An 8,426-nucleotide genomic window follows, 5' to 3' on the forward strand; every position below is an offset into this window, starting at 1 on the left:
TGCTCGTCGGTTGTTATCAAAACATTGTCGTCAGTACGCAGAACTTTTAAGAAACTATTCAGTTTTAAGGGAATCATTCTTGTATGAATGTGACCAAAGAAGGGAGCAAAAAAACATGAAAGGAATCGCTAAGTTAAAGAAAACAGACTCATGTGACACCTTTCTTCTAGCTTTGAGCCTGTAACAAGGAAGATCCAGAGAGACTGTAGCCCATTTCACATATGCACTTCAGACCTGAAATTTTTCCTGATATTCGGTGTTCTTCAACATCTGACTCGTTCCCTGCCAAACCTGTAAAAAGTCCACAAAAAGGCAGGGTGAGTTGATGAATGAAGGTACTCAGGAACACTAATAACGGGGAGTAGGTTGATGACGACATTGAAGTTCAGCTGAGTTCTGTTCCCAAGCTTTAATGTACACCTCAGTAGCCAGTATTAAATTTCTACTGTTGCCTTGGGACTGGGAACACCCTTACACATGTTCAAGTACTATTAGCCAAGAGTAGTCACCTTTACAGAAGAACCCAGACATAGACAATACCCCGCCAAAAATTTCAGGACCACAATTTTCAGAAATTGTCTTGCAGTTGTCAGGAGTCCATGTGTGAAAGGGTGTGTTGGTGTGTGGTGTATAAGAATCCCTCATCCGCTGGGAAACTCAGTGCTCACAAAGCTGCAGTGACCAGACACTCGGCGGTGAAGAATCCTTCACACACTGTTCCTCTGACCTCCTGCTCCCTCCTGGCTGACCACCCTGAAATGCTGACTTTCCCTATACTCTCACTGTGATGCTGCTCCACCAGTTGCCCTTCCCTCTTGACAGGATTTCCGTGAAAGGTTCCCACTGGCCCCCCTTCACCTGTTTTCACACCCAGCAAGCTGAAGAGGCTCCTTTTCATGGCGCTGCTATGCATTTGAAGTGTCCAGTTGCTGAACACATACACTTGAGACGCTCTGTGGTCTCTGTCTTTGATAACTGGAATGCTGTTTTGGACTACATTGCCATGGGTCAAAAGGCAACAACACTAAGCTCTTTATTTTCCAAATGTACAGACATTAAGAAAACAGTAGCTATTTTTATAGATTTGTATCATAAACTTCATGAACAATTTACCACTTGCCGTATTTAACCCAGTTTTGCTTATTTTCAACTCAAATTGGAGCGTTGAAAGAAACAGCTGCCGCTCCGCTACACAGTGTATCATTACTTTGTCACTGCTGTCAGATAGAGAGTGTGTTCTTTGCATGGAGTGAAATCAAATGTAAGTAGTGTGGATAATTCCTGCGCTACAATAACAGAGCTGTTTCATGTTTCCCCTGAGAACTGCTAACATTGAAGACAGTCTGTGGACTCAGCTTGCCAAATTTTCTTGAATCTTCAATTCCTAACATTCCCCAGGCTGCTCGGTTTTTGCCAAGAAATAACAAAACACAGATTACATGAAGGAAGTTTTGCTCAAATTTTCTTATTTGCAACATTAATACAATCGCTGAAATCCAAACGGCACCAAAGCAGCTCGCCTCAACTTTATTCATTTTTATGTCGGATCTCTGGCGATGCAACATGAGTGAACTTGCTGGGTAAGAGCGGGACACAGTAGCAGGAAGGGGTTAGCGCTCAAACAAAATGCCGTCACTTTGATCATTTCCTGCTGCTCTTTGATCTGGGCCCTCTTGAAAGGGCCGATAATGATGTTTAATTGATTATGTAGAATGAACAAGCACGGTTTGGTCTCATATCCTTCATTCCAGCCCCCTTTTTGTGTGTGCTCGCTCTCTCTCCAAAAGAAGATCGCTCGCATGCCATGTTGCCCCTTCCCTTTCTTCTTCTAAAACAAATAAAGACGTCAAACATCAAAGCTGCTTTTGGTTAATAAAAGAAGACCTCAAATATTTTCCATTATGTTTGACATGGTTTTGGGTTTCGCCTTGCAGAGGAATAACAACAGGACAGAATAAAATGGCGCTTCTTTTTTTTTTGTTGTGGCTCTGTTTCTGTGTTAGAGAGGTTAAGCAGACCAAACTTGAGCCTCTTCTTTGATGTTGTTGGCTCTAATTATTCAAAGGTAGTCTTTCCCTTTCTACTTGAACCCCCCCCCCCATCCATCCCTACAGCACACTCCATCGCTCTCTCTTCTTACTGTCCCTTTCCACCCTCTTGATTATGATATCCAGAGCAAAAAAAAAAAGCAAAAGTCTGTCAGAGGATCTCTTTCCTTTGAAGTTGATGTCAGTCAGTTGTGTTTCTGTCTTGAGCCAGAGCACTGACCCCTGACCTGCTGTGATTGCTTCCGTGGTGCAGCGGAGCAGAGATAACTGTAAATGCAGGCCTTTGATATCCACTTTAGAGTGGGAGGCCGAGCCTGGAGGGGAACACAATGATGGTCAGACGTCTTAGCATGTGTGTGCAACACACTCGCACACAGGCACCATATGGCAGAGGTCAAGGAAACATGGGTATAACATCCTGATCAAAGCAGGGACACGATGATATTTGAACCTCTCTGAAGCAAAGGAGAAGATTTGTGGAAGGCTGCTAATGAAAGCTTTATCTTAAATCTTCCTCCTGGTGTCAAGCTTTAGAGATGATATAAAAAAAATATATAAATCAAGCTGACCTTAAACAGTTTAATGACTTGATTTACATTTAGAAAAGTTCTTTATAAGCCGTCAAGCAGAGAGAGAGAGAGGAGGAAATGAATACCACTTTTCTGATCTCTTCATATCATCGACGTCAACTAAGTGATGTCACCCATCTGAAGAGGGATTATGAAGCCAATGATCGTCATATTGGAAAAGCTTTCTTTGTCTAATTTTTGATTCATTTACATTCGTTTAGATTTTATTTAGATTCAGGCAACAAGTTGGAGCTGAAGTGTGACTTTAGAGCACACTCACAATAAGCAATCTTTACCGTACCTATAAACAGAGTCAGGCTAGCTGTGTCCCCTGTTTATTTCTGCTACGCTAAGCTGTGTTGAATGGCTTCATATTCAGGAGAGTGGTATTGATACTCATATCTGACACTCCACTAGAAAGCAAAAATATGTCCTCTTACCTTAATACGCCAAACTAAAAGCAGAGTATCAAACAAACCTTTTGTTATGAATCCTCCTTTAAATCTCAGATCAGCAGCATCTGTTTCTATCTTTAAAAAAACAAGTGTTATCTGCTTCCAATCTTTCGAGGGGTTTTTGCCCAATTGAAGGCTGCACGAAAGCCCAAGGTCAGTAATGTCTGAAGGATTAACAAACAAAGCAATAGAGACGGAATGCTGTTGAGATTTATACTTCTCTAGCAGGAGCCACTTAGATGAGATCTACAGGACAAAAAGGGGCTATGTATAAGTAGAATTGGTGAATTTAAGATTATCATTCAATCTATACATCAGTGATGGGTGTCATATTTTGTCTTTCCTTTACAATGCAATGTTGTTTTTTTGCTTCCTGTGTTGTTCAATCTTTTAAACAAGCATTTAGAAAAGGTCCTTTTTTCACATGCATTAAAAAGTACATGTGAATAACGATGTGCCAAAAATGATGTCAAAGATGATTAACTCACAAAGAATCACAAAGCTATTAAAATCATGTAATAGCTTTGAGTGAGGGGGATTGTAGTCTTCAGAGAACTACACTCAGACATCTATAATCATTACTGGAAAGCCTGTTGACATGTTCTGCTAAACCCGAGCAGAGGAGTCAGCGCTCTCATGTGAGGGACACATGAAGATGAGCAGATGAAAGGTCCTGACGCAGACTCACTCTCTCTCTCTCTCTCTTCATCCTCAGCTATAATTATGCTTTTTCTTTTTTAACTCTGTTCTTCCAGTCGGCTTTGGTTTATTCTTTCTCATATTTTTCTTCTTCTGAAGAACAGAGAAGGGCGAGAGACAAGCATGCATGCTGGACTGAATGTCATGTTCAGGCTCAGAATAGTAAACAGAAAGCCTTGTAATTTGCAGAATGCTTTTTGTCATCTCTACCTCTAATTTCTCTTTCAGCAGCGAGTGGGTGCCACATATGAGGAGCGGGAATCAAAGGAAGCCATGGAATGCGTCAGGGTAAAAATGAACACACAAAAAAAAAAAAGAATGACTGCTGGTCTAACTCGATGTGTCATTGCGAAACAAATTGATGCCGCTCACATCATGTGATAGATTCATTTGCAGCAGTCAGTAAAAGTATAAGAGAGGAAAAAAACAAAAAAGAATTGATTTTTAGATTTAAGATCTATTTTGGCGTTATATTTCTGCCATGCAAAATTAATATGCACACAGAATGATGGCTGATTGGACAGTTGCAATCAAATCCTACATGGAAAAAGGAGACATTTTTCACATTTGATTTCTCAGACCTCAGAGCTCAGTTTTTCTTTCTTCTTACATTTATCGATCACCGGTTCATAAACTGGAAACAGATGGATTTTCCCACCTTTTGGCATAAAGTTGCACAATTACAGTAAGTATATCTTAACAACAGCAAATCACTTCAAACACTAGGTCCTAGTCTGTGTTTAGTCTACATGATTATTTATCTATATGGCATTGATGCTAATGTGGTCCAACCAGGTATGGACCAAACCCCTGCAGGATATCCACCTTCTGCATCTTAACATAATTCTCTCCCAATAAGCACTCGTGCTAGTTCTTAACAACAGTGCGTGTTAGTTTGCTGATCTGGACGCTTGTGAAAAAGAAAACAAAGGTGGTGTCAAGCAGCTTATGCTGTTTCAAACAGCCACCTCAGGAGGGAGCTGCAACTGCTCAGGTTTCTGCCTCTAAAACTTCAGTCACAGCTGCCGACTGCAGGCTCTGTCACCTGTCATCTTCTCGACCTGATGCAGTTTCTACGACCACCTGATTCTCTGTAAACACGCCTTACATTACTGCAAACAACATATTTCAGTCTGGTCGGAGAGACAGAACCCAGATCCACCTTCTTGAAGTGACAAATGTTGTCTTCTCTTTGCACATGAAGCATTATTGTACACCTTCGTAGGAACAGTCTTTGCTGTAATATGTCTTATTTTGAAGTAAGTTAAGAGTTCATGCATGAACTTGTAGTTTAATTTACAGTTCAAGGACCATCTTTAAATTACACATGAACGAGAAGGGGGTTTCATCTGCTGTCTTTAAGATTTAATTCCCATGAAGATAAACTGCACTGGCTACAAATGTCCCTTGTATATTTAGCATTTTGTAATTCAAAGTGAGCACTAATAGGATGAATGACGGATGAAGGAAAGGTAACACTCCATTCAAATAAATTGTGTGTGTGTGTGTGTTCAAGGTATTCAGGAGTGGGGTTGTTTTTAAAATGAAAGCCTTCTCTTTCCTCCCTCCTTACATTTAACAGCGGCGAGTTTTTCTCCGTCTTTGAAATGTAAATAATTTGGCCGCTCCCATGGTAACACCTCCCATGTAAACAACCACAGCGCCATGCACCAGCCCTCCTCCTCTGATATGAACTTTGTTTAGCGGCAGAGTCCGGGGCACAAGGGAGGGAACTACTCGAGGAGACGTAACTTTGAAAAATCCCTTTCATGTCGTGGAAAAGCGATGAACCTCTGCTGTAGTTTATTGCCGGTGTGATTTTTTAAAAGCATCCCCCTGACTCTTTGAAGTGAGAACGGGTCTGTTTTTCCTCTACTGCGGTGTCACTGTGTCACAGCTCATCTGTTTCTCGTCTCTCATTGGATCAGATGAAATCCTTTTTTTTGAATTTCCAAACACCTGTGACTAAACTGGTTTATCAAAGGCAGCAGAATCAAGAATTCAATATGTGTCTCAACAGATTTGATTACTCATCCTATTGCAAGACAAGAATCAGGCAAAAATAAAGATATTTTTCTGACTTATGTTGCATATGAACCTGAGTAGTTTAAAGAATAGAGGAACATTCTGAGAAATGTGCTGGTGGCTTTAAGGTAAAGGTAAATCCACAAGCAGTAATCAGCCATTGATCTTAGCTTAGCATAAAGCTGTTTTCATACATGAACTCCTGAAGAGTTCAGCACAGCCTGCACTTGAAATCTTCCTCAGTTGTTATTTCACACAAGTCCCTCACAGCGGGAAGTTTCACTGTGGTACGGGAGGGGTCGGGGTCTCAGGAGCCAGACATGATGTTGACATCCAATATTTTATTTTATTTAATATAGAAATTGCCTCGTCTGTAAACTACAAAGTAGATGCCATGCATACAGATGTCTAGCATTATCTAATGCGCAACTCCATCTAGCGACAAAGCAACACTATGTACTACTACTCTGACACTATGAAAACAGATTTTCCCTCTATGTCAAAAGCCCTATTCAGACTACAATTCTACAATTCATTTCACAGACACTTTTATCCAAAAGGACGAAAATCAGACAGTTTTTACTATACAAGCAGGATCTAGAGATGAGAAAGCGACGGCAGTGCACAGAGGCAAAGCAGTTTTTTTCTGTGTTTTTATTATAAGTTAATATATCATCATCAACAAAAACATCAACAGCTGCTCTTGAGCGTTCCAATCAGCATCAAACCCATCTTAAAAAATCGTCATCATCCATATCATGATCAATATTATCGTCATCATCAGACTTCTAATTCAAGGCATGATGTTATGATGGAGGTAGTAACAGAGGCGTTACAGGGACGAGACAGGATCAGCAGAGCCAGCTGGGAAGAGCAGCGGTGTGTGTGTGTGTGTGTGTGTGTGTGTGTGTGCATGTCTGACTGTGTATATGGAGCTGCAGCTGTTTCTTAAAATGCTGTGCACTCTCACAATCAAAGACTGAGACATCATGAATATGTCATTGTGGAATAAATATGAATGGACAAAGAATTAATGATGGCAGAGCGGTGATATCATTAATATTTCCTGCTGCTGCTTCACTGGGTTTCCACAGTTCATGCCCGCACTCCAGAGCAGATCGTGCCTGGAACCGGCGACTCCTGATTTTGTATCCCACAATTTTATCAACATTACCTCAAAACAGACACCTGTTGTTTGCATGTTGTTCTCTATTCCCGCATGATCTCGTAGTTTTCTTTTATCAAGCTGCTCTTGGCTGTACTCAGTCAGACGAACGAAACCACAGTGGAGATCCTGCGCACTCAGCAAGTGTATTTGTAATATCTGGTCAAAAGTATCTCCTTACACTAAAAAATATGCCACAGTCACTTGACAATCATCTTATACCAAGATGTAAAACACAAAAAATAAGGTCTGAATTGCTTGTAATAAGTAACACTTTTGCCAATACGTCCAGAAAATCTTATTTCAAGACATTTAAACAAGTAAAATCTGTTGCTGCAATGGCAGATGTTTTTTTTCTTAATCAGTCCTTTTTAACTCTTTATATCTTGAAATAAAATGTTTATCTGAATGAATGATTGAATATGTCTTATAATAAGTGTAATTTGATATTTTTGATGAGAAATACATTTACTTCCCCACTTCCCCAGATTTGAGTTTTTGCAGTGCACAGTCCTGATTCTTGGCTGTGGTGAATGATGGGACTTTAGAAAATTGATGCTTGCACTGACAAAAACACAGCCCCTTCAAAGTGAGCTAACCAGACCATAATCGTAGTATCTTTCCTCACTCTTTACAGAGTTTGTCATGCATGCCTTCATGCTGCTGAGGCCAGTGCTTCATTATGCTTTTACTGCCTATTCCGGTCATACTCGCGGTCACACACTTCCAATTGTTCTCCTGACAGCTGTCTGTGCCTTTATAATAGCTACTTGAAACAGAGGAAGGTTTTATTTTCCTTCTGGGCATTATTTCTTACTCATTCATGTGTCTTTTTACGATGTTATTTCAGCTCAAAGCCAGCTCTAAAATAGTCACAAAGTGCTATTCCCAAGCATTTATATACCTAACAAATAAACATTTTTATTGCTCAGATGTAATTTTGTGGACAGGAGTTAGAAGGGGAAGACAAAGGGACACGCATTTTTTGATTTCCTTCCAATAAATGTTTGGCATTGTTACAACCTCTGGGGCAGACAGCCTTACCGTCTCATGTGGCTAAAGCTATCCGTGTTTCTCTCTCTTTCTCTCTCTGTGTTATGTGTGTTCAAGGGCTTGTTACTTTGTGAGGCCTCGGTTTGTTTAATGAAGTGGTAATCTGTCTACACAAAGTATCACACTTGAATCTTGAGTTCACTGTGTCAAGTGGGGCTGTTTCTAAACGTATTAGTGTCTCTCATAAAAGTGGCTTTATTCCCCCTCGTAATCAAGAATGATATGTCCCTTTGTCACATTTTTTTTCTGACGAGCGTTTATAGTTTGTATATGTGCGACTGATCTCTGACATTGAAACCTATGCTTGTGGATCTACTGTGCTGAGGGCCAAATGCAAATTGTATCCTAGTGGGCAGTTGGCAGGGGGGCAGTGCAAGCAGGCCAAAGGAGGTTATGTTCTGCCTGACTCGGG

Source organism: Labrus bergylta, chromosome 16 (genome assembly GCF_963930695.1).
Source record: "Labrus bergylta chromosome 16, fLabBer1.1, whole genome shotgun sequence".
NCBI lineage: Eukaryota > Metazoa > Chordata > Actinopteri > Labriformes > Labridae > Labrus > Labrus bergylta.